At 47.0% G+C, this 23,922-nt stretch overlaps 23 non-coding genes across 23 annotated transcripts; all 23 read left to right on the forward strand.

Moving 5' to 3' along the window:
* Window positions 1-1,831: 1,831 nt before the first annotated feature.
* trnan-guu (transfer RNA asparagine (anticodon GUU)) lies at window positions 1,832-1,905 on the forward strand. The gene has a single exon. It is a non-coding gene; the product is annotated as a tRNA-Asn (tRNA).
* Window positions 1,906-2,757: 852 nt separating this feature from the next.
* trnan-guu (transfer RNA asparagine (anticodon GUU)) lies at window positions 2,758-2,831 on the forward strand. Its single transcript has one exon. It is a non-coding gene; the product is annotated as a tRNA-Asn (tRNA).
* Window positions 2,832-3,659: 828 nt separating this feature from the next.
* Window positions 3,660-3,732, forward strand: trnak-cuu (transfer RNA lysine (anticodon CUU)). Its single transcript has one exon. It is a non-coding gene; the product is annotated as a tRNA-Lys (tRNA).
* Window positions 3,733-3,878: 146 nt separating this feature from the next.
* Window positions 3,879-3,952, forward strand: trnan-guu (transfer RNA asparagine (anticodon GUU)). Its single transcript has one exon. It is a non-coding gene; the product is annotated as a tRNA-Asn (tRNA).
* Window positions 3,953-6,045: 2,093 nt separating this feature from the next.
* Window positions 6,046-6,119, forward strand: trnan-guu (transfer RNA asparagine (anticodon GUU)). The gene has a single exon. It is a non-coding gene; the product is annotated as a tRNA-Asn (tRNA).
* An 852-nt stretch (window positions 6,120-6,971) lies between these two features.
* On the forward strand, window positions 6,972-7,045 carry trnan-guu (transfer RNA asparagine (anticodon GUU)). Its single transcript has one exon. It is a non-coding gene; the product is annotated as a tRNA-Asn (tRNA).
* Window positions 7,046-7,873: 828 nt separating this feature from the next.
* trnak-cuu (transfer RNA lysine (anticodon CUU)) lies at window positions 7,874-7,946 on the forward strand. Its single transcript has one exon. It is a non-coding gene; the product is annotated as a tRNA-Lys (tRNA).
* A 146-nt stretch (window positions 7,947-8,092) lies between these two features.
* Window positions 8,093-8,166, forward strand: trnan-guu (transfer RNA asparagine (anticodon GUU)). The gene has a single exon. It is a non-coding gene; the product is annotated as a tRNA-Asn (tRNA).
* A 1,052-nt stretch (window positions 8,167-9,218) lies between these two features.
* On the forward strand, window positions 9,219-9,291 carry trnak-cuu (transfer RNA lysine (anticodon CUU)). Its single transcript has one exon. It is a non-coding gene; the product is annotated as a tRNA-Lys (tRNA).
* Window positions 9,292-10,563: 1,272 nt separating this feature from the next.
* Window positions 10,564-10,636, forward strand: trnak-cuu (transfer RNA lysine (anticodon CUU)). Its single transcript has one exon. It is a non-coding gene; the product is annotated as a tRNA-Lys (tRNA).
* Window positions 10,637-10,782: 146 nt separating this feature from the next.
* Window positions 10,783-10,856, forward strand: trnan-guu (transfer RNA asparagine (anticodon GUU)). Its single transcript has one exon. It is a non-coding gene; the product is annotated as a tRNA-Asn (tRNA).
* Window positions 10,857-12,223: 1,367 nt separating this feature from the next.
* On the forward strand, window positions 12,224-12,296 carry trnak-cuu (transfer RNA lysine (anticodon CUU)). The gene has a single exon. It is a non-coding gene; the product is annotated as a tRNA-Lys (tRNA).
* Window positions 12,297-12,442: 146 nt separating this feature from the next.
* On the forward strand, window positions 12,443-12,516 carry trnan-guu (transfer RNA asparagine (anticodon GUU)). Its single transcript has one exon. It is a non-coding gene; the product is annotated as a tRNA-Asn (tRNA).
* Window positions 12,517-13,568: 1,052 nt separating this feature from the next.
* Window positions 13,569-13,641, forward strand: trnak-cuu (transfer RNA lysine (anticodon CUU)). Its single transcript has one exon. It is a non-coding gene; the product is annotated as a tRNA-Lys (tRNA).
* Window positions 13,642-13,787: 146 nt separating this feature from the next.
* On the forward strand, window positions 13,788-13,861 carry trnan-guu (transfer RNA asparagine (anticodon GUU)). Its single transcript has one exon. It is a non-coding gene; the product is annotated as a tRNA-Asn (tRNA).
* Window positions 13,862-16,571: 2,710 nt separating this feature from the next.
* Window positions 16,572-16,644, forward strand: trnak-cuu (transfer RNA lysine (anticodon CUU)). The gene has a single exon. It is a non-coding gene; the product is annotated as a tRNA-Lys (tRNA).
* Window positions 16,645-18,155: 1,511 nt separating this feature from the next.
* Window positions 18,156-18,228, forward strand: trnak-cuu (transfer RNA lysine (anticodon CUU)). The gene has a single exon. It is a non-coding gene; the product is annotated as a tRNA-Lys (tRNA).
* Window positions 18,229-18,374: 146 nt separating this feature from the next.
* On the forward strand, window positions 18,375-18,448 carry trnan-guu (transfer RNA asparagine (anticodon GUU)). The gene has a single exon. It is a non-coding gene; the product is annotated as a tRNA-Asn (tRNA).
* Window positions 18,449-20,247: 1,799 nt separating this feature from the next.
* Window positions 20,248-20,320, forward strand: trnak-cuu (transfer RNA lysine (anticodon CUU)). The gene has a single exon. It is a non-coding gene; the product is annotated as a tRNA-Lys (tRNA).
* Window positions 20,321-20,466: 146 nt separating this feature from the next.
* On the forward strand, window positions 20,467-20,540 carry trnan-guu (transfer RNA asparagine (anticodon GUU)). The gene has a single exon. It is a non-coding gene; the product is annotated as a tRNA-Asn (tRNA).
* Window positions 20,541-21,621: 1,081 nt separating this feature from the next.
* On the forward strand, window positions 21,622-21,694 carry trnak-cuu (transfer RNA lysine (anticodon CUU)). The gene has a single exon. It is a non-coding gene; the product is annotated as a tRNA-Lys (tRNA).
* Window positions 21,695-21,840: 146 nt separating this feature from the next.
* Window positions 21,841-21,914, forward strand: trnan-guu (transfer RNA asparagine (anticodon GUU)). Its single transcript has one exon. It is a non-coding gene; the product is annotated as a tRNA-Asn (tRNA).
* A 1,799-nt stretch (window positions 21,915-23,713) lies between these two features.
* Window positions 23,714-23,786, forward strand: trnak-cuu (transfer RNA lysine (anticodon CUU)). The gene has a single exon. It is a non-coding gene; the product is annotated as a tRNA-Lys (tRNA).
* Window positions 23,787-23,922: the final 136 nt, after the last annotated feature.

A 23,922-nucleotide genomic window follows, 5' to 3' on the forward strand; every position in this document is an offset into this window, starting at 1 on the left:
GTTCAAAACTCCTTTCAAATCACCATCGAGCATCTGTGGTGTGAGGATATAATGGTGATGTTTTGTTCCAAGTGGAGGAGGAGGCCTGTGTTCCATTGAGGTCCTGTTCAAAACTCCTTTCAAATCACCATCGAGCATCTGTGGTGTGTGGATGGAATGATCATGTTTTGTTCCAAGTGGTAGAGGAGGACTGTGTTCCATTGAGGTCCTGTTCAAAACTCCTTTTAAATCCCCATCGAGCATCTGTGGTGTGTGGATGGAATGATCATGTTTTTTTCCAAGTGTGGAGGAGGCCTGTGTTCCAAAGAGGTCCTGTTCAAAATTCCTTTTAAATCACCATCGAGGCCTCCTCGATGCCCTACTGTGTTCCAGTGAGGTCCTGTTCAAAACTCCTTTCAAATCTCCACCTTTCAAATACCCATTTCCAAATTTTGACTGTGATCGAATGGGGGTTTTGGTCATAAAAGGAGGCCACCAGTAACTTGTAACCTATCAGGCTCTCAGACATGAGGCCAATCGATTCGCAAAATATGAGGCTCCATTAAAATCTGCGACCAGCCCGAAGCAAAGCTCAGCACCTGCCCCGGCTAGCTCAGTCGGTAGAGCATGAGACTCTTAATCTCAGGGTCGTGGGTTCGAGCCCCACGTTGGGCGTATCTATTAGCTATCTCTCTTCCCAATAGGTGGTCTCGGTTTTCAGCGCGCTGTACACATTACTCTAGTGGAAAACTTGTTTGTCTTTGCCGGAAACGTCCAATTGTGCTTTTTTATAACCTGACCCAGTGGCTGACTTGCCGCCGGACTCTGTGGCGCAATTGGTTAGCGCGTTCGGCTGTTAACTGAAAGGATGGTGGTTCGAGCCCACCCAGGGACGATGGATGTTTTGTTCCAAGGGGTGGAGGAGGCCTGTGTTCCAAAGAGGTCCTGTTCAAAACTCCTTTCAAATCACCATCGAGCATCTGTGGTGTGTGGATATAATGGTGATGTTTTGTTCCAAGTGGAGGAGGAGGCCTGTGTTCCAAAGAGGTCCTGTTCAAAACTCCTTTCAAATCACCATCGAGCATCTGTGGTGTGAGGATATAATGGTGATGTTTTGTTCCAAGTGGAGGAGGAGGCCTGTGTTCCATTGAGGTCCTGTTCAAAACTCCTTTCAAATCACCATCGAGCATCTGTGGTGTGTGGATGGAATGATCATGTTTTGTTCCAAGTGGTAGAGGAGGACTGTGTTCCATTGAGGTCCTGTTCAAAACTCCTTTTAAATCCCCATCGAGCATCTGTGGTGTGTGGATGGAATGATCATGTTTTTTTCCAAGTGTGGAGGAGGCCTGTGTTCCAAAGAGGTCCTGTTCAAAATTCCTTTTAAATCACCATCGAGGCCTCCTCGATGCCCTACTGTGTTCCAGTGAGGTCCTGTTCAAAACTCCTTTCAAATCTCCACCTTTCAAATACCCATTTCCAAATTTTGACTGTGATCGAATGGGGGTTTTGGTCATAAAAGGAGGCCACCAGTAACTTGTAACCTATCAGGCTCTCAGACATGAGGCCAATCGATTCGCAAAATATGAGGCTCCATTAAAATCTGCGACCAGCCCGAAGCAAAGCTCAGCACCTGCCCCGGCTAGCTCAGTCGGTAGAGCATGAGACTCTTAATCTCAGGGTCGTGGGTTCGAGCCCCACGTTGGGCGTATCTATTAGCTATCTCTCTTCCCAATAGGTGGTCTCGGTTTTCAGCGCGCTGTACACATTACTCTAGTGGAAAACTTGTTTGTCTTTGCCGGAAACGTCCAATTGTGCTTTTTTATAACCTGACCCAGTGGCTGACTTGCCGCCGGTCTCTGTGGCGCAATTGGTTAGCGCGTTCGGCTGTTAACTGAAAGGATGGTGGTTCGAGCCCACCCAGGGACGATGGATGTTTTGTTCCAAGTGGAGGAGGAGGCCTGTGTTCCAAAGAGGTCCTGTTCAAAACTCCTTTCAAATCACCATCGAGCATCTGTGGTGTGAGGATATAATGGTGATGTTTTGTTCCAAGTGGAGGAGGAGGCCTGTGTTCCATTGAGGTCCTGTTCAAAACTCCTTTCAAATCACCATCGAGCATCTGTGGTGTGTGGATGGAATGATCATGTTTTGTTCCAAGTGGTAGAGGAGGACTGTGTTCCATTGAGGTCCTGTTCAAAACTCCTTTTAAATCCCCATCGAGCATCTGTGGTGTGTGGATGGAATGATCATGTTTTTTTCCAAGTGTGGAGGAGGCCTGTGTTCCAAAGAGGTCCTGTTCAAAATTCCTTTTAAATCACCATCGAGGCCTCCTCGATGCCCTACTGTGTTCCAGTGAGGTCCTGTTCAAAACTCCTTTCAAATCTCCACCTTTCAAATACCCATTTCCAAATTTTGACTGTGATCGAATGGGGGTTTTGGTCATAAAAGGAGGCCACCAGTAACTTGTAACCTATCAGGCTCTCAGACATGAGGCCAATCGATTCGCAAAATATGAGGCTCCATTAAAATCTGCGACCAGCCCGAAGCAAAGCTCAGCACCTGCCCCGGCTAGCTCAGTCGGTAGAGCATGAGACTCTTAATCTCAGGGTCGTGGGTTCGAGCCCCACGTTGGGCGTATCTATTAGCTATCTCTCTTCCCAATAGGTGGTCTCGGTTTTCAGCGCGCTGTACACATTACTCTAGTGGAAAACTTGTTTGTCTTTGCCGGAAACGTCCAATTGTGCTTTTTTATAACCTGACCCAGTGGCTGACTTGCCGCCGGTCTCTGTGGCGCAATTGGTTAGCGCGTTCGGCTGTTAACTGAAAGGATGGTGGTTCGAGCCCACCCAGGGACGATGGATGTTTTGTTCCAAGGGGTGGAGGAGGCCTGTGTTCCAAAGAGGTCCTGTTCAAAACTCCTTTCAAATCACCATCGAGCATCTGTGGTGTGAGGATATAATGGTGATGTTTTGTTCCAAGTGGATATAATGGTAATGTTTTGTTCCAAGTGGAGGAGGAGGCCTGTGTTCCAAAGAGGTCCTGTTCAAAACTCCTTTCAAATCACCATCGAGCATCTGTGGTGTGTATATATAATTGTGATGTTTTGTTCCAAGTGGAGGAGGAGGCCTGTGTTCCAAAGAGGTCCTGTTCAAAACTCCTTTCAAATCACCATCGAGCATCTGTGGTGTGAGGATATAATGGTGATGTTTTGTTCCAAGTGGAGGAGGAGGCCTGTGTTCCATTGAGGTCCTGTTCACAACTCCTTTCAAATCACCATCGAGCATCTGTGGTGTGTGGATGGAATGATCATGTTTTGTTCCAAGTGGTAGAGGAGGACTGTGTTCCATTGAGGTCCTGTTCAAAACTCCTTTTAAATCCCCATCGAGCATCTGTGGTGTGTGGATGGAATGATCATGTTTTGTTCCAAGTGTGGAGGAGGCCTGTGTTCCAAAGAGGTCCTGTTCAAAATTCCTTTTAAATCACCATCGAGGCCTCCTCGATGCCCTACTGTGTTCCAGTGAGGTCCTGTTCAAAACTCCTTTCAAATCACCACCTTTCAAATACCCATTTCCAACTTTTGACTGTGATCAAATGGGGGTTTTGGTCATAAAAGGAGCAATCGATTCGCAAAATATGAGGCTCCATTAAAATCTGCGACCATCCCGAAGCAAAGCCCTGCACCCGCCCGGCTAGCTCAGTCGGTAGAGCATGAGACTCTTAATCTCAGGGTCGTGGGTTCGAGCCCCACGTTGGGCGTGTCTATTAGCTATCTCTCTTCCCAACAGGTGGTCTCGGTTTTCAGCGCGCTGTACACATTACGCTAGTGGAAAACTTGTTTGTCTTTGCCGGAAACGTCCAATTGTGCTTTTTTATAACGTGACCCAGTGGCTGACTTGCAGCCGGTCTCTGTGGCGCAATTGGTTAGCGCGTTCGGCTGTTAACCGAAAGGATGGTGGTTCGAGCCCACCCAGGGACGATGGATGTTTTGTTCCAAGGGGTGGAGGAGGCCTGTGTTCCAAAGAGGTCCTGTTCAAAACTCCTTTCAAATCACCATCGAGCATCTGTGGTGTGAGGATATAATGGTAATGTTTTGTTCCAAGTGGAGGAGGAGGCCTGTGTTCCAAAGAGGTCCTGTTCAAAACTCCTTTCAAATCACCATCGAGCATCTGTGGTGTGTGGATATAATGGTGATGTTTTGTTCCAAGTGGAGGAGGAGGCCTGTGTTCCAAAGAGGTCCTGTTCAAAACTCCTTTCAAATCACCATCGAGCATCTGTGGTGTGAGGATATAATGGTGATGTTTTGTTCCAAGTGGAGGAGGAGGCCTGTGTTCCATTGAGGTCCTGTTCAAAACTCCTTTCAAATCACCATCGAGCATCTGTGGTGTGTGGATGGAATGATCATGTTTTGTTCCAAGTGGTAGAGGAGGACTGTGTTCCATTGAGGTCCTGTTCAAAACTCCTTTTAAATCCCCATCGAGCATCTGTGGTGTGTGGATGGAATGATCATGTTTTTTTCCAAGTGTGGAGGAGGCCTGTGTTCCAAAGAGGTCCTGTTCAAAATTCCTTTTAAATCACCATCGAGGCCTCCTCGATGCCCTACTGTGTTCCAGTGAGGTCCTGTTCAAAACTCCTTTCAAATCTCCACCTTTCAAATACCCATTTCCAAATTTTGACTGTGATCGAATGGGGGTTTTGGTCATAAAAGGAGGCCACCAGTAACTTGTAACCTATCAGGCTCTCAGACATGAGGCCAATCGATTCGCAAAATATGAGGCTCCATTAAAATCTGCGACCAGCCCGAAGCAAAGCTCAGCACCTGCCCCGGCTAGCTCAGTCGGTAGAGCATGAGACTCTTAATCTCAGGGTCGTGGGTTCGAGCCCCACGTTGGGCGTATCTATTAGCTATCTCTCTTCCCAATAGGTGGTCTCGGTTTTCAGCGCGCTGTACACATTACTCTAGTGGAAAACTTGTTTGTCTTTGCCGGAAACGTCCAATTGTGCTTTTTTATAACCTGACCCAGTGGCTGACTTGCCGCCGGACTCTGTGGCGCAATTGGTTAGCGCGTTCGGCTGTTAACTGAAAGGATGGTGGTTCGAGCCCACCCAGGGACGATGGATGTTTTGTTCCAAGGGGTGGAGGAGGCCTGTGTTCCAAAGAGGTCCTGTTCAAAACTCCTTTCAAATCACCATCGAGCATCTGTGGTGTGTGGATATAATGGTGATGTTTTGTTCCAAGTGGAGGAGGAGGCCTGTGTTCCAAAGAGGTCCTGTTCAAAACTCCTTTCAAATCACCATCGAGCATCTGTGGTGTGAGGATATAATGGTGATGTTTTGTTCCAAGTGGAGGAGGAGGCCTGTGTTCCATTGAGGTCCTGTTCAAAACTCCTTTCAAATCACCATCGAGCATCTGTGGTGTGTGGATGGAATGATCATGTTTTGTTCCAAGTGGTAGAGGAGGACTGTGTTCCATTGAGGTCCTGTTCAAAACTCCTTTTAAATCCCCATCGAGCATCTGTGGTGTGTGGATGGAATGATCATGTTTTTTTCCAAGTGTGGAGGAGGCCTGTGTTCCAAAGAGGTCCTGTTCAAAATTCCTTTTAAATCACCATCGAGGCCTCCTCGATGCCCTACTGTGTTCCAGTGAGGTCCTGTTCAAAACTCCTTTCAAATCTCCACCTTTCAAATACCCATTTCCAAATTTTGACTGTGATCGAATGGGGGTTTTGGTCATAAAAGGAGGCCACCAGTAACTTGTAACCTATCAGGCTCTCAGACATGAGGCCAATCGATTCGCAAAATATGAGGCTCCATTAAAATCTGCGACCAGCCCGAAGCAAAGCTCAGCACCTGCCCCGGCTAGCTCAGTCGGTAGAGCATGAGACTCTTAATCTCAGGGTCGTGGGTTCGAGCCCCACGTTGGGCGTATCTATTAGCTATCTCTCTTCCCAATAGGTGGTCTCGGTTTTCAGCGCGCTGTACACATTACTCTAGTGGAAAACTTGTTTGTCTTTGCCGGAAACGTCCAATTGTGCTTTTTTATAACCTGACCCAGTGGCTGACTTGCCGCCGGTCTCTGTGGCGCAATTGGTTAGCGCGTTCGGCTGTTAACTGAAAGGATGGTGGTTCGAGCCCACCCAGGGACGATGGATGTTTTGTTCCAAGTGGAGGAGGAGGCCTGTGTTCCAAAGAGGTCCTGTTCAAAACTCCTTTCAAATCACCATCGAGCATCTGTGGTGTGAGGATATAATGGTGATGTTTTGTTCCAAGTGGAGGAGGAGGCCTGTGTTCCATTGAGGTCCTGTTCAAAACTCCTTTCAAATCACCATCGAGCATCTGTGGTGTGTGGATGGAATGATCATGTTTTGTTCCAAGTGGTAGAGGAGGACTGTGTTCCATTGAGGTCCTGTTCAAAACTCCTTTTAAATCCCCATCGAGCATCTGTGGTGTGTGGATGGAATGATCATGTTTTTTTCCAAGTGTGGAGGAGGCCTGTGTTCCAAAGAGGTCCTGTTCAAAATTCCTTTTAAATCACCATCGAGGCCTCCTCGATGCCCTACTGTGTTCCAGTGAGGTCCTGTTCAAAACTCCTTTCAAATCTCCACCTTTCAAATACCCATTTCCAAATTTTGACTGTGATCGAATGGGGGTTTTGGTCATAAAAGGAGGCCACCAGTAACTTGTAACCTATCAGGCTCTCAGACATGAGGCCAATCGATTCGCAAAATATGAGGCTCCATTAAAATCTGCGACCAGCCCGAAGCAAAGCTCAGCACCTGCCCCGGCTAGCTCAGTCGGTAGAGCATGAGACTCTTAATCTCAGGGTCGTGGGTTCGAGCCCCACGTTGGGCGTATCTATTAGCTATCTCTCTTCCCAATAGGTGGTCTCGGTTTTCAGCGCGCTGTACACATTACTCTAGTGGAAAACTTGTTTGTCTTTGCCGGAAACGTCCAATTGTGCTTTTTTATAACCTGACCCAGTGGCTGACTTGCCGCCGGTCTCTGTGGCGCAATTGGTTAGCGCGTTCGGCTGTTAACTGAAAGGATGGTGGTTCGAGCCCACCCAGGGACGATGGATGTTTTGTTCCAAGGGGTGGAGGAGGCCTGTGTTCCAAAGAGGTCCTGTTCAAAACTCCTTTCAAATCACCATCGAGCATCTGTGGTGTGAGGATATAATGGTGATGTTTTGTTCCAAGTGGATATAATGGTAATGTTTTGTTCCAAGTGGAGGAGGAGGCCTGTGTTCCAAAGAGGTCCTGTTCAAAACTCCTTTCAAATCACCATCGAGCATCTGTGGTGTGTATATATAATTGTGATGTTTTGTTCCAAGTGGAGGAGGAGGCCTGTGTTCCAAAGAGGTCCTGTTCAAAACTCCTTTCAAATCACCATCGAGCATCTGTGGTGTGAGGATATAATGGTGATGTTTTGTTCCAAGTGGAGGAGGAGGCCTGTGTTCCATTGAGGTCCTGTTCACAACTCCTTTCAAATCACCATCGAGCATCTGTGGTGTGTGGATGGAATGATCATGTTTTGTTCCAAGTGGTAGAGGAGGACTGTGTTCCATTGAGGTCCTGTTCAAAACTCCTTTTAAATCCCCATCGAGCATCTGTGGTGTGTGGATGGAATGATCATGTTTTGTTCCAAGTGTGGAGGAGGCCTGTGTTCCAAAGAGGTCCTGTTCAAAATTCCTTTTAAATCACCATCGAGGCCTCCTCGATGCCCTACTGTGTTCCAGTGAGGTCCTGTTCAAAACTCCTTTCAAATCACCACCTTTCAAATACCCATTTCCAACTTTTGACTGTGATCAAATGGGGGTTTTGGTCATAAAAGGAGCAATCGATTCGCAAAATATGAGGCTCCATTAAAATCTGCGACCATCCCGAAGCAAAGCCCTGCACCCGCCCGGCTAGCTCAGTCGGTAGAGCATGAGACTCTTAATCTCAGGGTCGTGGGTTCGAGCCCCACGTTGGGCGTGTCTATTAGCTATCTCTCTTCCCAACAGGTGGTCTCGGTTTTCAGCGCGCTGTACACATTACGCTAGTGGAAAACTTGTTTGTCTTTGCCGGAAACGTCCAATTGTGCTTTTTTATAACGTGACCCAGTGGCTGACTTGCAGCCGGTCTCTGTGGCGCAATTGGTTAGCGCGTTCGGCTGTTAACCGAAAGGATGGTGGTTCGAGCCCACCCAGGGACGATGGATGTTTTGTTCCAAGGGGTGGAGGAGGCCTGTGTTCCAAAGAGGTCCTGTTCAAAACTCCTTTCAAATCACCATCGAGCATCTGTGGTGTGAGGATATAATGGTAATGTTTTGTTCCAAGTGGAGGAGGAGGCCTGTGTTCCAAAGAGGTCCTGTTCAAAACTCCTTTCAAATCACCATCGAGCATCTGTGGTGTGTGGATATAATGGTGATGTTTTGTTCCAAGTGGAGGAGGAGGCCTGTGTTCCAAAGAGGTCCTGTTCAAAACTCCTTTCAAATCACCATCGAGCATCTGTGGTGTGAGGATATAATGGTGATGTTTTGTTCCAAGTGGAGGAGGAGGCCTGTGTTCCAAAGAGGTCCTGTTCAAAACTCCTTTCAAATCACCATCGAGCATCTGTGGTGTGTGGATATAATGGTGATGTTTTGTTCCAAGTGGAGGAGGAGGCCTGTGTTCCAAAGAGGTCCTGTTCAAAACTCCTTTCAAATCACCATCGAGCATCTGTGGTGTGAGGATATAATGATGATGTTTTGTTCCAAGTGGAGGAGGAGGCCTGTGTTCCATTGAGGTCCTGTTCAAAACTCCTTTCAAATCACCATTGAGAATCTGTGGTGTGTGGATGGAATGATCATGTTTTGTTCCAAGTGGTAGAGGAGGACTGTGTTCCATTGAGGTCCTGTTCAAAACTCCTTTTAAATCCCCATCGAGCATCTGTGGTGTGTGGATGGAATGATCATGTTTTGTTCCAAGTGTGGAGGAGGCCTGTGTTCCAAAGAGGTCCTGTTCAAAATTCCTTTTAAATCACCATCGAGGCCTCCTCGATGCCCTACTGTGTTCCAGTGAGGTCCTGTTCAAAACTCCTTTCAAATCACCACCTTTCAAATACCCATTTCCAACTTTTGACTGTGATCGAATGGGGGTTTTGGTCATAAAAGGAGGCCACCAGTAACTTGTAACCTATCAAGCTCTCAGACATGAGGCCAATCGATTCGCAAAATATGAGGCTCCATTAAAATCTGCGACCAGCCCGAAGCAAAGCCCTGCACCCGCCCGGCTAGCTCAGTCGGTAGAGCATGAGACTCTTAATCTCAGGGTCGTGGGTTCGAGCCCCACGTTGGGCGTATCTATTAGCTATCTCTCTTCCCAACAGGTGGTCTCGGTTTTCAGCACGCTGTACACATTACGCTAGTGGAAAACTTGTTTGTCTTTGCCGGAAACGTCCAATTGTGCTTTTTTATAACGTGACCCAGTGGCTGACTTGCCGCCGGTCTCTGTGGCGCAATTGGTTAGCGCGTTCAGCTGTTAACCGAAAGGATGGTGGTTCGAGCCCACCCAGGGACGATGAATGTTTTGTTCCAAGGGGTGGAGGAGGCCTGTGTTCCAAAGAGGTCCTGTTCAAAACTCCTTTCAAATCACCATCGAGCATCTGTGGTGTGTGGATATGATGGTGATGTTTTGTTCCAAGTGGAGGAGGAGGCCTGTGTTCCAAAGAGGTCCTGTTCAAAACTCCTTTCAAATCACCATCGAGCATCTGTGGTGTGAGGATATAATGGTAATGTTTTGTTCCAAGTGGAGGAGGAGGCCTGTGTTCCAAAGAGGTCCTGTTCAAAACTCCTTTCAAATCACCATCGAGCATCTGTGGTGTGTGGATATAATGGTGATGTTTTGTTCCAAGTGGAGGAGGAGGCCTGTGTTCCAAAGAGGTCCTGTTCAAAACTCCTTTCAAATCACCATCGAGCATCTGTGGTGTGAGGATATAATGGTGATGTTTTGTTCCAAGTGGAGGAGGAGGCCTGTGTTCCATTGAGGTCCTGTTAAAAACTCCTTTCAAATCACCATCGAGCATCTGTGGTGTGTGGGTGGAATGATCATGTTTTGTTCCAAGTGGTAGAGGAGGACTGTGTTCCATTGAGGTCCTGTTCAAAACTCCTTTTAAATCCCCATCGAGCATCTGTGGTGTGCGGATATAATGGTGATGTTTTGTTCCAAGTGGAGGAGGAGGCCTGTGTTCCAAAGAGGTCCTGTTCAAAACTCCTTTCAAATCCCCATCGAGCATCTGTGGTGTGTGGATGGAATGATCATGTTTTGTTCCAAGTGTGGAGGAGGCCTGTGTTCCAAAGAGGTCCTGTTCAAAATTCCTTTTAAATCACCATCGAGGCCTCCTCGATGCCCTACTGTGTTCCAGTGAGGTCCTGTTCAAAACTCCTTTCAAATCACCACCTTTCAAATACCCATTTCCAACTTTCGACTGTGATCGAATGGGGGTTTTGGTCATAAAAGAAGGCCACCAGTAACTTGTAACCTATCAGGCTCTCAGACATGAGGCCAATCGATTCGCAAAATATGAGGCTCCGTTAAAATCTGCAACCAGCCCGAAGCAAAGCCTTGCACCCGCCCGGCTAGCTCAGTCGGTAGAGCATGAGACTCTTAATCTCAGGGTCGTGGGTTCGAGCCCCACGTTGGGCGTATCTATTAGCTATCTCTCTTCCCAACAGGTGCTCTCGGTTTTCAGCGCGCTGTACACATTACGCTAGTGGAAAACTAGTTTGTCTTTGCCGGAAACGTCCAATTGTGCTTTTTTATAACCTGACCCAGTGGCTGACTTGCCGCCGGTCTCTGTGGCGCAATTGGTTAGCGCGTTCGGCTGTTAACCGAAAGGATGGTGGTTCGAGCCCACCCAGGGACGATGGATCTTTTGTTCCAAGGGGTGGAGGAGGCCTGTGTTCCAAAGAGGTCCTGTTCAAAACTCCTTTCAAATCACCATCGAGCATCTGTGGTGTGAGGATATAATGGTAATGTTTTGTTCCAAGTGGAGGAGGAGGCCTGTGTTCCAAAGAGGTCCTGTTCAAAACTCCTTTAAAAATAACCATCGAGCATCTGTGGTGTGTGGATATAATGGTGATGTTTTGTTCCAAGTGGAGGAGGAGGCCTGTGTTCCAAAGAGGTCCTGTTCAAAACTCCTTTCAAATCACCATCGAGCATCTGTGGTGTGAGGATATAATGGTAATGTTTTGTTCCAAGTGGAGGAGGAGGCCTGTGTTCCAAAGAGGTCCTGTTCAAAACTCCTTTCAAATCACCATCGAGCATATGTGGTGTGTGGATATAATGGTGATGTTTTGTTCCAAGTGGAGGAGGAGGCCTGTGTTCCAAGAGGTCCTGTTCAAAACTCCTTTCAAATCACCATCGAGCATCTGTTGTGTGAGGATATAATGGTGATGTTTTGTTCCAAGTGGAGGAGGAGGCCTGTGTTCCATTGAGGTCCTGTTCAAAACTCCTTTCAAATCACCATCGAGCATCTGTGGTGTGAGGATATAATGGTGATGTTTTGTTCCAAGTGGAGGAGGAGGCCTGTGTTCCATTGAGGTCCTGTTCAAAACTCCTTTCAAATCACCATCGAGCATCTGTGGTGTGTGGATGGAATGATCATGTTTTGTTCCAAGTGGTAGAGGAGGACTGTGTTCCATTGAGGTCCTGTTCAAAACTCCTTTTAAATCCCCATCGAGCATCTGTGGTGTGAGGATATAATGATGATGTTTTGTTCCAAGTGGAGGAGGAGGCCTGTGTTCCATTGAGGTCCTGTTCAAAACTCCTTTCAAATCACCATTGAGAATCTGTGGTGTGTGGATGGAATGATCATGTTTTGTTCCAAGTGGTAGAGGAGGACTGTGTTCCATTGAGGTCCTGTTCAAAACTCCTTTTAAATCCCCATCGAGCATCTGTGGTGTGTGGATGGAATGATCATGTTTTGTTCCAAGTGTGGAGGAGGCCTGTGTTCCAAAGAGGTCCTGTTCAAAATTCCTTTTAAATCACCATCGAGGCCTCCTCGATGCCCTACTGTGTTCCAGTGAGGTCCTGTTCAAAACTCCTTTCAAATCACCACCTTTCAAATACCCATTTCCAACTTTTGACTGTGATCGAATGGGGGTTTTGGTCATAAAAGGAGGCCACCAGTAACTTGTAACCTATCAGGCTCTCAGACATGAGGCCAATCGATTCGCAAAATATGAGGCTCCATTAAAATCTGCGACCAGCCCGAAGCAAAGCCCTGCACCCGCCCGGCTAGCTCAGTCGGTAGAGCATGAGACTCTTAATCTCAGGGTCGTGGGTTCGAGCCCCACGTTGGGCGTATCTATTAGCTATCTCTCTTCCCAACAGGTGGTCTCGGTTTTCAGCACGCTGTACACATTACGCTAGTGGAAAACTTGTTTGTCTTTGCCGGAAACGTCCAATTGTGCTTTTTTATAACGTGACCCAGTGGCTGACTTGCCGCCGGTCTCTGTGGCGCAATTGGTTAGCGCGTTCAGCTGTTAACCGAAAGGATGGTGGTTCGAGCCCACCCAGGGACGATGAATGTTTTGTTCCAAGGGGTGGAGGAGGCCTGTGTTCCAAAGAGGTCCTGTTCAAAACTCCTTTCAAATCACCATCGAGCATCTGTGGTGTGTGGATATAATGGTGATGTTTTGTTCCAAGTGGAGGAGGAGGCCTGTGTTCCAAAGAGGTCCTGTTCAAAACTCCTTTCAAATCACCATCGAGCATCTGTGGTGTGAGGATATAATGGTAATGTTTTGTTCCAAGTGGAGGAGGAGGCCTGTGTTCCAAAGAGGTCCTGTTCAAAACTCCTTTCAAATCACCATCGAGCATCTGTGGTGTGTGGATATAATGGTGATGTTTTGTTCCAAGTGGAGGAGGAGGCCTGTGTTCCAAAGAGGTCCTGTTCAAAACTCCTTTCAAATCACCATCGAGCATCTGTGGTGTGAGGATATAATGGTGATGTTTTGTTCCAAGTGGAGGAGGAGGCCTGTGTTCCATTGAGGTCCTGTTAAAAACTCCTTTCAAATCACCATCGAGCATCTGTGGTGTGTGGGTGGAATGATCATGTTTTGTTCCAAGTGGTAGAGGAGGACTGTGTTCCATTGAGGTCCTGTTCAAAACTCCTTTTAAATCCCCATCGAGCATCTGTGGTGTGCGGATATAATGGTGATGTTTTGTTCCAAGTGGAGGAGGAGGCCTGTGTTCCAAAGAGGTCCTGTTCAAAACTCCTTTCAAATCCCCATCGAGCATCTGTGGTGTGTGGATGGAATGATCATGTTTTGTTCCAAGTGTGGAGGAGGCCTGTGTTCCAAAGAGGTCCTGTTCAAAATTCCTTTTAAATCACCATCGAGGCCTCCTCGATGCCCTACTGTGTTCCAGTGAGGTCCTGTTCAAAACTCCTTTCAAATCACCACCTTTCAAATACCCATTTCCAACTTTCGACTGTGATCGAATGGGGGTTTTGGTCATAAAAGAAGGCCACCAGTAACTTGTAACCTATCAGGCTCTCAGACATGAGGCCAATCGATTCGCAAAATATGAGGCTCCGTTAAAATCTGCAACCAGCCCGAAGCAAAGCCTTGCACCCGCCCGGCTAGCTCAGTCGGTAGAGCATGAGACTCTTAATCTCAGGGTCGTGGGTTCGAGCCCCACGTTGGGCGTATCTATTAGCTATCTCTCTTCCCAACAGGTGCTCTCGGTTTTCAGCGCGCTGTACACATTACGCTAGTGGAAAACTAGTTTGTCTTTGCCGGAAACGTCCAATTGTGCTTTTTTATAACCTGACCCAGTGGCTGACTTGCCGCCGGTCTCTGTGGCGCAATTGGTTAGCGCGTTCGGCTGTTAACCGAAAGGATGGTGGTTCGAGCCCACCCAGGGACGATGGATCTTTTGTTCCAAGGGGTGGAGGAGGCCTGTGTTCCAAAGAGGTCCTGTTCAAAACTCCTTTCAAATCACCATCGAGCATCTGTGGTGTGAGGATATAATGGTAATGTTTTGTTCCAAGTGGAGGAGGAGGCCTGTGTTCCAAAGAGGTCCTGTTCAAAACTCCTTTAAAAATAACCATCGAGCATCTGTGGTGTGTGGATATAATGGTGATGTTTTGTTCCAAGTGGAGGAGGAGGCCTGTGTTCCAAAGAGGTCCTGTTCAAAACTCCTTTCAAATCACCATCGAGCATCTGTGGTGTGAGGATATAATGGTAATGTTTTGTTCCAAGTGGAGGAGGAGGCCTGTGTTCCAAAGAGGTCCTGTTCAAAACTCCTTTCAAATCACCATCGAGCATATGTGGTGTGTGGATATAATGGTGATGTTTTGTTCCAAGTGGAGGAGGAGGCCTGTGTTCCAAGAGGTCCTGTTCAAAACTCCTTTCAAATCACCATCGAGCATCTGTTGTGTGAGGATATAATGGTGATGTTTTGTTCCAAGTGGAGGAGGAGGCCTGTGTTCCATTGAGGTCCTGTTCAAAACTCCTTTCAAATCACCATCGAGCATCTGTGGTGTGTGGATGGAATGATCATGTTTTGTTCCAAGTGGTAGAGGAGGACTGTGTTCCATTGAGGTCCTGTTCAAAACTCCTTTTAAATCCCCATCGAGCATCTGTGGTGTGTGGATGGAATGATCATGTTTTGTTCCAAGTGTGGAGGAGGCCTGTGTTCCAAAGAGGTCCTGTTCAAAATTCCTTTTAAATCACCATCGAGCATCTGTGGTGTGAGGATATAATGGTGATGTCCTCCATCCCTTGTTTTGTTCCAAGGGGTGGAGGAGGCCTGTGTTCCAAAGAGGTCCTGTTCAAAACTCCTTTCAAATCACCATCGAGCATCTGTGGTGTGTGGATATAATGGTGATGTTTTGTTCCAAGTGGAGGAGGAGGCCTGTGTTCCAAAGAGGTCCTGTTCAAAACTCCTTTCAAATCACCATCGAGCATCTGTGGTGTGTGGATATAATGGTGATGTTTTGTTCCAAGTGGAGGAGGAGGCCTGTGTTCCAAAGAGGTCCTGTTCAAAACTCCTTTCAAATCACCATCGAGCATCTGTGGTGTGAGGATATAATGGTGATGTTTTGTTCCAAGTGGATATAATGGTAATGTTTTGTTCCAAGTGGAGGAGGAGGCCTGTGTTCCAAAGAGGTCCTGTTCAAAACTCCTTTCAAATCACCATCGAGCATCTGTGGTGTGTGGATATAATGGTGATGTTTTGTTCCAAGTGGAGGAGGAGGCCTGTGTTCCATTGAGGTCCTGTTCAAAACTCCTTTTAAATCCCCATCGAGCATCTGTGGTGTGTGGATGGAATGATCATGTTTTGTTCCAAGTGTGGAGGAGGCCTGTGTTCCAAAGAGGTCCTGTTCAAAATTCCTTTTAAATCACCATCGAGCATCTGTGGTGTGTGGATGGAATGATCATGTTTTGTTCCAAATGGTAGAGGAGACTGTGTTCCAAAGAAGTCCTGTTCAAAACTCCTTTCAAATCACCATCGAGCATCTGTGGTGTGAGGATATAATGGTGATGTCCTCCATCCCTTGTTTTGTTCCAAGGGGTGGAGGAGGCCTGTGTTCCAAAGAGGTCCTGTTCAAAACTCCTTTCAAATCACCATCGAGCATCTGTGGTGTGTGGATATAATGGTGATGTTTTGTTCCAAGTGGAGGAGGAGGCCTGTGTTCCAAAGAGGTCCTGTTCAAAACTCCTTTCAAATCACCATCGAGCATCTGTGGTGTGTGGATATAATGGTGATGTTTTGTTCCAAGTGGAGGAGGAGGCCTGTGTTCCAAAGAGGTCCTGTTCAAAACTCCTTTCAAATCACCATCGAGCATCTGTGGTGTGAGGATATAATGGTGATGTTTTGTTCCAAGTGGATATAATGGTAATGTTTTGTTCCAAGTGGAGGAGGAGGCCTGTGTTCCAAAGAGGTCCTGTTCAAAACTCCTTTCAAATCACCATCGAGCATCTGTGGTGTGTGGATATAATGGTGATGTTTTGTTCCAAGTGGAGGAGGAGGCCTGTGTTCCAAAGAGGTCCTGTTCAAAACTCCTTTCAAATCACCATCGAGCATCTGTGGTGTGAGGATATAATGGTGATGTTTTGTTCCAAGTGGAGGAGGAGGCCTGTGTTCCATTGAGGTCCTGTTCAAAACTCCTTTCAAATCACCATTGAGCATCTGTGGTGTGTGGATGGAATGATCATGTTTTGTTCCAAGTGGTAGAGGAGGACTGTGTTCCATTGAGGTCCTGTTCAAAACTCCTTTTAAATCCCCATCGAGCATCTGTGGTGTGTGGATGGAATGATCATGTTTTGTTCCAAGTGTGGAGGAGGCCTGTGTTCCAAAGAGGTCCTGTTCAAAATTCCTTTTAAATCACCATCGAGGCCTCCTCGATGCCCTACTGTGTTCCAGTGAGGTCCTGTTCAAAACTCCTTTCAAATCACCACCTTTCAAATACCCATTTCCAACTTTTGACTGTGATCGAATGGGGGTTTTGGTCATAAAAGGAGGCCACCAGTAAATTGTAACCTATCAAGCTCTCAGACATGAGGCCAATCGATTCGCAAAATATGAGGGTCCATTAAACTCTGCGACCAGCCCGAAGCAAAGCCCTGCACCCGCCCGGCTAGCTCAGTCGGTAGAGCATGAGACTCTTAATCTCAGGGTCGTGGGTTCGAGCCCCACGTTGGGCGTGACTATTAGCTATCTCTCTTCCCAACAGGTGGTCTCGGTTTTCAGCGCGCTGTACACATTACGCTATTGGAAAACTTGTTTGTCTTTGCTGGAAACGTCCAATTGTGCTTTTTTATAACGTGACCCAGTGGCTGACTTGCAGCCGGTCTCTGTGGCGCAATTAGTTAGCGCGTTCGGCTGTTAACCGAAAGGATGGTGGTTCGAGCCCACCCAGGGACGATGGATGTTTTGTTCCAAGGGGTGGAGGAGGCCTGTGTTCCAAAGAGGTCCTGTTCAAAACTCCTTTCAAATCACCATCGAGCATCTGTGGTGTGTGGATATAATGGTAATGTTTTGTTCCAAGTGGAGGAGGAGGCCTGTGTTCCAAAGAGGTCCTGTTCAAAACTCCTTTCAAATCACCATCGAGCATCTGTGGTGTGAGGATATAATGGTGATGTTTTGTTCCAAGTGGATATAATGGTAATGTTTTGTTCCAAGTGGAGGAGGAGGCCTGTGTTCCAAAGAGGTCCTGTTCAAAACTCCTTTCAAATCACCATCGAGCATCTGTGGTGTGTGGATATAATGGTGATGTTTTGTTCCAAGTGGAGGAGGAGGCCTGTGTTCCAAAGAGGTCCTGTTCAAAACTCCTTTCAAATCACCATCGAGCATCTGTGGTGTGTGGATATAATGGTGATGTTTTGTTCCAAGTGGAGGAGGAGGCCTGTGTTCCAAAGAGGTCCTGTTCAAAACTCCTTTCAAATCACCATCGAGCATCTGTGGTGTGAGGATATAATGGTGATGTTTTGTTCCAAGTGGAGGAGGAGGCCTGTGTTCCAAAGAGGTCCTGTTCAAAACTCCTTTCAAATCACCATCGAGCATCTGTGGTGTGTGGATATAATGGTGATGTTTTGTTCCAAGTGGAGGAGGAGGCCTGTGTTCCAAAGAGGTCCTGTTCAAAACTCCTTTCAAATCACCATCGAGCATCTGTGGTGTGAGGATATAATGATGATGTTTTGTTCCAAGTGGAGGAGGAGGCCTGTGTTCCATTGAGGTCCTGTTCAAAACTCCTTTCAAATCACCATTGAGAATCTGTGGTGTGTGGATGGAATGATCATGTTTTGTTCCAAGTGGTAGAGGAGGACTGTGTTCCATTGAGGTCCTGTTCAAAACTCCTTTTAAATCCCCATCGAGCATCTGTGGTGTGTGGATGGAATGATCATGTTTTGTTCCAAGTGTGGAGGAGGCCTGTGTTCCAAAGAGGTCCTGTTCAAAATTCCTTTTAAATCACCATCGAGGCCTCCTCGATGCCCTACTGTGTTCCAGTGAGGTCCTGTTCAAAACTCCTTTCAAATCACCACCTTTCAAATACCCATTTCCAACTTTTGACTGTGATCGAATGGGGGTTTTGGTCATAAAAGGAGGCCACCAGTAACTTGTAACCTATCAAGCTCTCAGACATGAGGCCAATCGATTCGCAAAATATGAGGCTCCATTAAAATCTGCGACCAGCCCGAAGCAAAGCCCTGCACCCGCCCGGCTAGCTCAGTCGGTAGAGCATGAGACTCTTAATCTCAGGGTCGTGGGTTCGAGCCCCACGTTGGGCGTATCTATTAGCTATCTCTCTTCCCAACAGGTGGTCTCGGTTTTCAGCACGCTGTACACATTACGCTAGTGGAAAACTAGTTTGTCTTTGCCGGAAACGTCCAATTGTGCTTTTTTATAACCTGACCCAGTGGCTGACTTGCCGCCGGTCTCTGTGGCGCAATTGGTTAGCGCGTTCGGCTGTTAACCGAAAGGATGGTGGTTCGAGCCCACCCAGGGACGATGGATCTTTTGTTCCAAGGGGTGGAGGAGGCCTGTGTTCCAAAGAGGTCCTGTTCAAAACTCCTTTCAAATCACCATCGAGCATCTGTGGTGTGAGGATATAATGGTAATGTTTTGTTCCAAGTGGAGGAGGAGGCCTGTGTTCCAAAGAGGTCCTGTTCAAAACTCCTTTAAAAATAACCATCGAGCATCTGTGGTGTGTTGATATAATGGTGATGTTTTGTTCCAAGTGGAGGAGGAGGCCTGTGTTCCAAAGAGGTCCTGTTCAAAACTCCTTTCAAATCACCATCGAGCATCTGTGGTGTGAGGATATAATGGTAATGTTTTGTTCCAAGTGGAGGAGGAGGCCTGTGTTCCAAAGAGGTCCTGTTCAAAACTCCTTTCAAATCACCATCGAGCATATGTGGTGTGTGGATATAATGGTGATGTTTTGTTCCAAGTGGAGGAGGAGGCCTGTGTTCCAAGAGGTCCTGTTCAAAACTCCTTTCAAATCACCATCGAGCATCTGTTGTGTGAGGATATAATGGTGATGTTTTGTTCCAAGTGGAGGAGGAGGCCTGTGTTCCATTGAGGTCCTGTTCAAAACTCCTTTCAAATCACCATCGAGCATCTGTGGTGTGTGGATGGAATGATCATGTTTTGTTCCAAGTGGTAGAGGAGGACTGTGTTCCATTGAGGTCCTGTTCAAAACTCCTTTTAAATCCCCATCGAGCATCTGTGGTGTGTGGATGGAATGATCATGTTTTGTTCCAAGTGTGGAGGAGGCCTGTGTTCCAAAGAGGTCCTGTTCAAAATTCCTTTTAAATCACCATCGAGCATCTGTGGTGTGTGGATGGAATGATCATGTTTTGTTCCAAATGGTAGAGGAGACTGTGTTCCAAAGAGGTCCTGTTCAAAACTCCTTTCAAATCACCATCGAGCATCTGTGGTGTGAGGATATAATGGTGATGTCCTCCATCCCTTGTTTTGTTCCAAGGGGTGGAGGAGGCCTGTGTTCCAAAGAGGTCCTGTTCAAAACTCCTTTCAAATCACCATCGAGCATCTGTGGTGTGTGGATATAATGGTGATGTTTTGTTCCAAGTGGAAGAGGAGGCCTGTGTTCCAAAGAGGTCCTGTTCAAAACTCCTTTCAAATCACCATCGAGCATCTGTGGTGTGTGGATATAATGGTGATGTTTTGTTCCAAGTGGAGGAGGAGGCCTGTGTTCCAAAGAGGTCCTGTTCAAAACTCCTTTCAAATCACCATCGAGCATCTGTGGTGTGAGGATATAATGGTGATGTTTTGTTCCAAGTGGAGGAGGAGGCCTGTGTTCCATTGAGGTCCTGTTCAAAACTCCTTTCAAATCACCATTGAGCATCTGTGGTGTGTGGATGGAATGATCATGTTTTGTTCCAAGTGGTAGAGGAGGACTGTGTTCCATTGAGGTCCTGTTCAAAACTCCTTTTAAATCCCCATCGAGCATCTGTGGTGTGTGGATGGAATGATCATGTTTTGTTCCAAGTGTGGAGGAGGCCTGTGTTCCAAAGAGGTCCTGTTCAAAATTCCTTTTAAATCACCATCGAGGCCTCCTCGATGCCCTACTGTGTTCCAGTGAGGTCCTGTTCAAAACTCCTTTCAAATCACCACCTTTCAAATACCCATTTCCAACTTTTGACTGTGATCGAATGGGGGTTTTGGTCATAAAAGGAGGCCACCAGTAAATTGTAACCTATCAAGCTCTCAGACATGAGGCCAATCGATTCGCAAAATATGAGGGTCCATTAAACTCTGCGACCAGCCCGAAGCAAAGCCCTGCACCCGCCCGGCTAGCTCAGTCGGTAGAGCATGAGACTCTTAATCTCAGGGTCGTGGGTTCGAGCCCCACGTTGGGCGTGACTATTAGCTATCTCTCTTCCCAACAGGTGGTCTCGGTTTTCAGCGCGCTGTACACATTACGCTATTGGAAAACTTGTTTGTCTTTGCTGGAAACGTCCAATTGTGCTTTTTTATAACGTGACCCAGTGGCTGACTTGCAGCCGGTCTCTGTGGCGCAATTGGTTAGCGCGTTCGGCTGTTAACCGAAAGGATGGTGGTTCGAGCCCACCCAGGGACGATGGATGTTTTGTTCCAAGGGGTGGAGGAGGCCTGTGTTCCAAAGAGGTCCTGTTCAAAACTCCTTTCAAATCACCATCGAGCATCTGTGGTGTGTGGATATAATGGTAATGTTTTGTTCCAAGTGGAGGAGGAGGCCTGTTTTCCAAAGAGGTCCTGTTCAAAACTCCTTTCAAATCACCATCGAGCATCTGTGGTGTGAGGATATAATGGTGATGTTTTGTTCCAAGTGGATATAATGGTAATGTTTTGTTCCAAGTGGAGGAGGAGGCCTGTGTTCCAAAGAGGTCCTGTTCAAAACTCCTTTCAAATCACCATCGAGCATCTGTGGTGTGTGGATATAATGGTGATGTTTTGTTCCAAGTGGAGGAGGAGGCCTGTGTTCCAAAGAGGTCCTGTTCAAAACTCCTTTCAAATCACCATCGAGCATCTGTGGTGTGAGGATATAATGGTGATGTTTTGTTCCAAGTGGAGGAGGAGGCCTGTGTTCCATTGAGGTCCTGTTAAAAACTCCTTTCAAATCACCATCGAGCATCTGTGGTGTGTGGGTGGAATGATCATGTTTTGTTCCAAGTGGTAGAGGAGGACTGTGTTCCATTGAGGTCCTGTTCAAAACTCCTTTTAAATCCCCATCGAGCATCTGTGGTGTGCGGATATAATGGTGATGTTTTGTTCCAAGTGGAGGAGGAGGCCTGTGTTCCAAAGAGGTCCTGTTCAAAACTCCTTTCAAATCCCCATCGAGCATCTGTGGTGTGTGGATGGAATGATCATGTTTTGTTCCAAGTGTGGAGGAGGCCTGTGTTCCAAAGAGGTCCTGTTCAAAATTCCTTTTAAATCACCATCGAGGCCTCCTCGATGCCCTACTGTGTTCCAGTGAGGTCCTGTTCAAAACTCCTTTCAAATCACCACCTTTCAAATACCCATTTCCAACTTTCGACTGTGATCGAATGGGGGTTTTGGTCATAAAAGAAGGCCACCAGTAACTTGTAACCTATCAGGCTCTCAGACATGAGGCCAATCGATTCGCAAAATATGAGGCTCCGTTAAAATCTGCAACCAGCCCGAAGCAAAGCCTTGCACCCGCCCGGCTAGCTCAGTCGGTAGAGCATGAGACTCTTAATCTCAGGGTCGTGGGTTCGAGCCCCACGTTGGGCATATCTATTAGCTATCTCTCTTCCCAACAGGTGCTCTCGGTTTTCAGCGCGCTGTACACATTACGCTAGTGGAAAACTAGTTTGTCTTTGCCGGAAACGTCCAATTGTGCTTTTTTATAACCTGACCCAGTGGCTGACTTGCCGCCGGTCTCTGTGGCGCAATTGGTTAGCGCGTTCGGCTGTTAACCGAAAGGATGGTGGTTCGAGCCCACCCAGGGACGATGGATCTTTTGTTCCAAGGGGTGGAGGAGGCCTGTGTTCCAAAGAGGTCCTGTTCAAAACTCCTTTCAAATCACCATCGAGCATCTGTGGTGTGAGGATATAATGGTAATGTTTTGTTCCAAGTGGAGGAGGAGGCCTGTGTTCCAAAGAGGTCCTGTTCAAAACTCCTTTAAAAATAACCATCGAGCATCTGTGGTGTGTGGATATAATGGTGATGTTTTGTTCCAAGTGGAGGAGGAGGCCTGTGTTCCAAAGAGGTCCTGTTCAAAACTCCTTTCAAATCACCATCGAGCATCTGTGGTGTGAGGATATAATGGTAATGTTTTGTTCCAAGTGGAGGAGGAGGCCTGTGTTCCAAAGAGGTCCTGTTCAAAACTCCTTTCAAATCACCATCGAGCATATGTGGTGTGTGGATATAATGGTGATGTTTTGTTCCAAGTGGAGGAGGAGGCCTGTGTTCCAAGAGGTCCTGTTCAAAACTCCTTTCAAATCACCATCGAGCATCTGTTGTGTGAGGATATAATGGTGATGTTTTGTTCCAAGTGGAGGAGGAGGCCTGTGTTCCATTGAGGTCCTGTTCAAAACTCCTTTCAAATCACCATCGAGCATCTGTGGTGTGTGGATGGAATGATCATGTTTTGTTCCAAGTGGTAGAGGAGGACTGTGTTCCATTGAGGTCCTGTTCAAAACTCCTTTTAAATCCCCATCGAGCATCTGTGGTGTGTGGATGGAATGATCATGTTTTGTTCCAAGTGTGGAGGAGGCCTGTGTTCCAAAGAGGTCCTGTTCAAAATTCATTTTAAATCACCATCGAGCATCTGTGGTGTGTGGATGGAATGATCATGTTTTGTTCCAAATGGTAGAGGAGACTGTGTTCCAAAGAGGTCCTGTTCAAAACTCCTTTCAAATCACCATCGAGCATCTGTGGTGTGAGGATATAATGGTGATGTCCTCCATCCCTTGTTTTGTTCCAAGGGGTGGAGGAGGCCTGTGTTCCAAAGAGGTCCTGTTCAAAACTCCTTTCAAATCACCATCGAGCATCTGTGGTGTGTGGATATAATGGTGATGTTTTGTTCCAAGTGGAGGAGGAGGCCTGTGTTCCAAAGAGGTCCTGTTCAAAACTCCTTTCAAATCACCATCGAGCATCTGTGGTGTGTGGATATAATGGTGATGTTTTGTTCCAAGTGGAGGAGGAGGCCTGTGTTCCAAAGAGGTCCTGTTCAAAACTCCTTTCAAATCACCATCGAGCATCTGTGGTGTGAGGATATAATGGTGATGTTTTGTTCCAAGTGGAGGAGGAGGCCTGTGTTCCATTGAGGTCCTGTTCAAAACTCCTTTCAAATCACCATTGAGCATCTGTGGTGTGTGGATGGAATGATCATGTTTTGTTCCAAGTGGTAGAGGAGGACTGTGTTCCATTGAGGTCCTGTTCAAAACTCCTTTTAAATCCCCATCGAGCATCTGTGGTGTGTGGATGGAATGATCATGTTTTGTTCCAAGTGTGGAGGAGGCCTGTGTTCCAAAGAGGTCCTGTTCAAAATTCCTTTTAAATCACCATCGAGGCCTCCTCGATGCCCTACTGTGTTCCAGTGAGGTCCTGTTCAAAACTCCTTTCAAATCACCACCTTTCAAATACCCATTTCCAACTTTTGACTGTGATCGAATGGGGGTTTTGGTCATAAAAGGAGGCCACCAGTAAATTGTAACCTATCAAGCTCTCAGACATGAGGCCAATCGATTCGCAAAATATGAGGGTCCATTAAACTCTGCGACCAGCCCGAAGCAAAGCCCTGCACCCGCCCGGCTAGCTCAGTCGGTAGAGCATGAGACTCTTAATCTCAGGGTCGTGGGTTCGAGCCCCACGTTGGGCGTGACTATTAGCTATCTCTCTTCCCAACAGGTGGTCTCGGTTTTCAGCGCGCTGTACACATTACGCTATTGGAAAACTTGTTTGTCTTTGCCAGAAACGTCCAATTGTGCTTTTTTATAACGTGACCCAGTGGCTGA

Source organism: Rhinichthys klamathensis, unplaced genomic scaffold, assembly GCF_029890125.1.
Source record: "Rhinichthys klamathensis goyatoka isolate OS25496 unplaced genomic scaffold, OSU_Roscu_1.1 h1tg000001l_1, whole genome shotgun sequence".
NCBI lineage: Eukaryota > Metazoa > Chordata > Actinopteri > Cypriniformes > Leuciscidae > Rhinichthys > Rhinichthys klamathensis.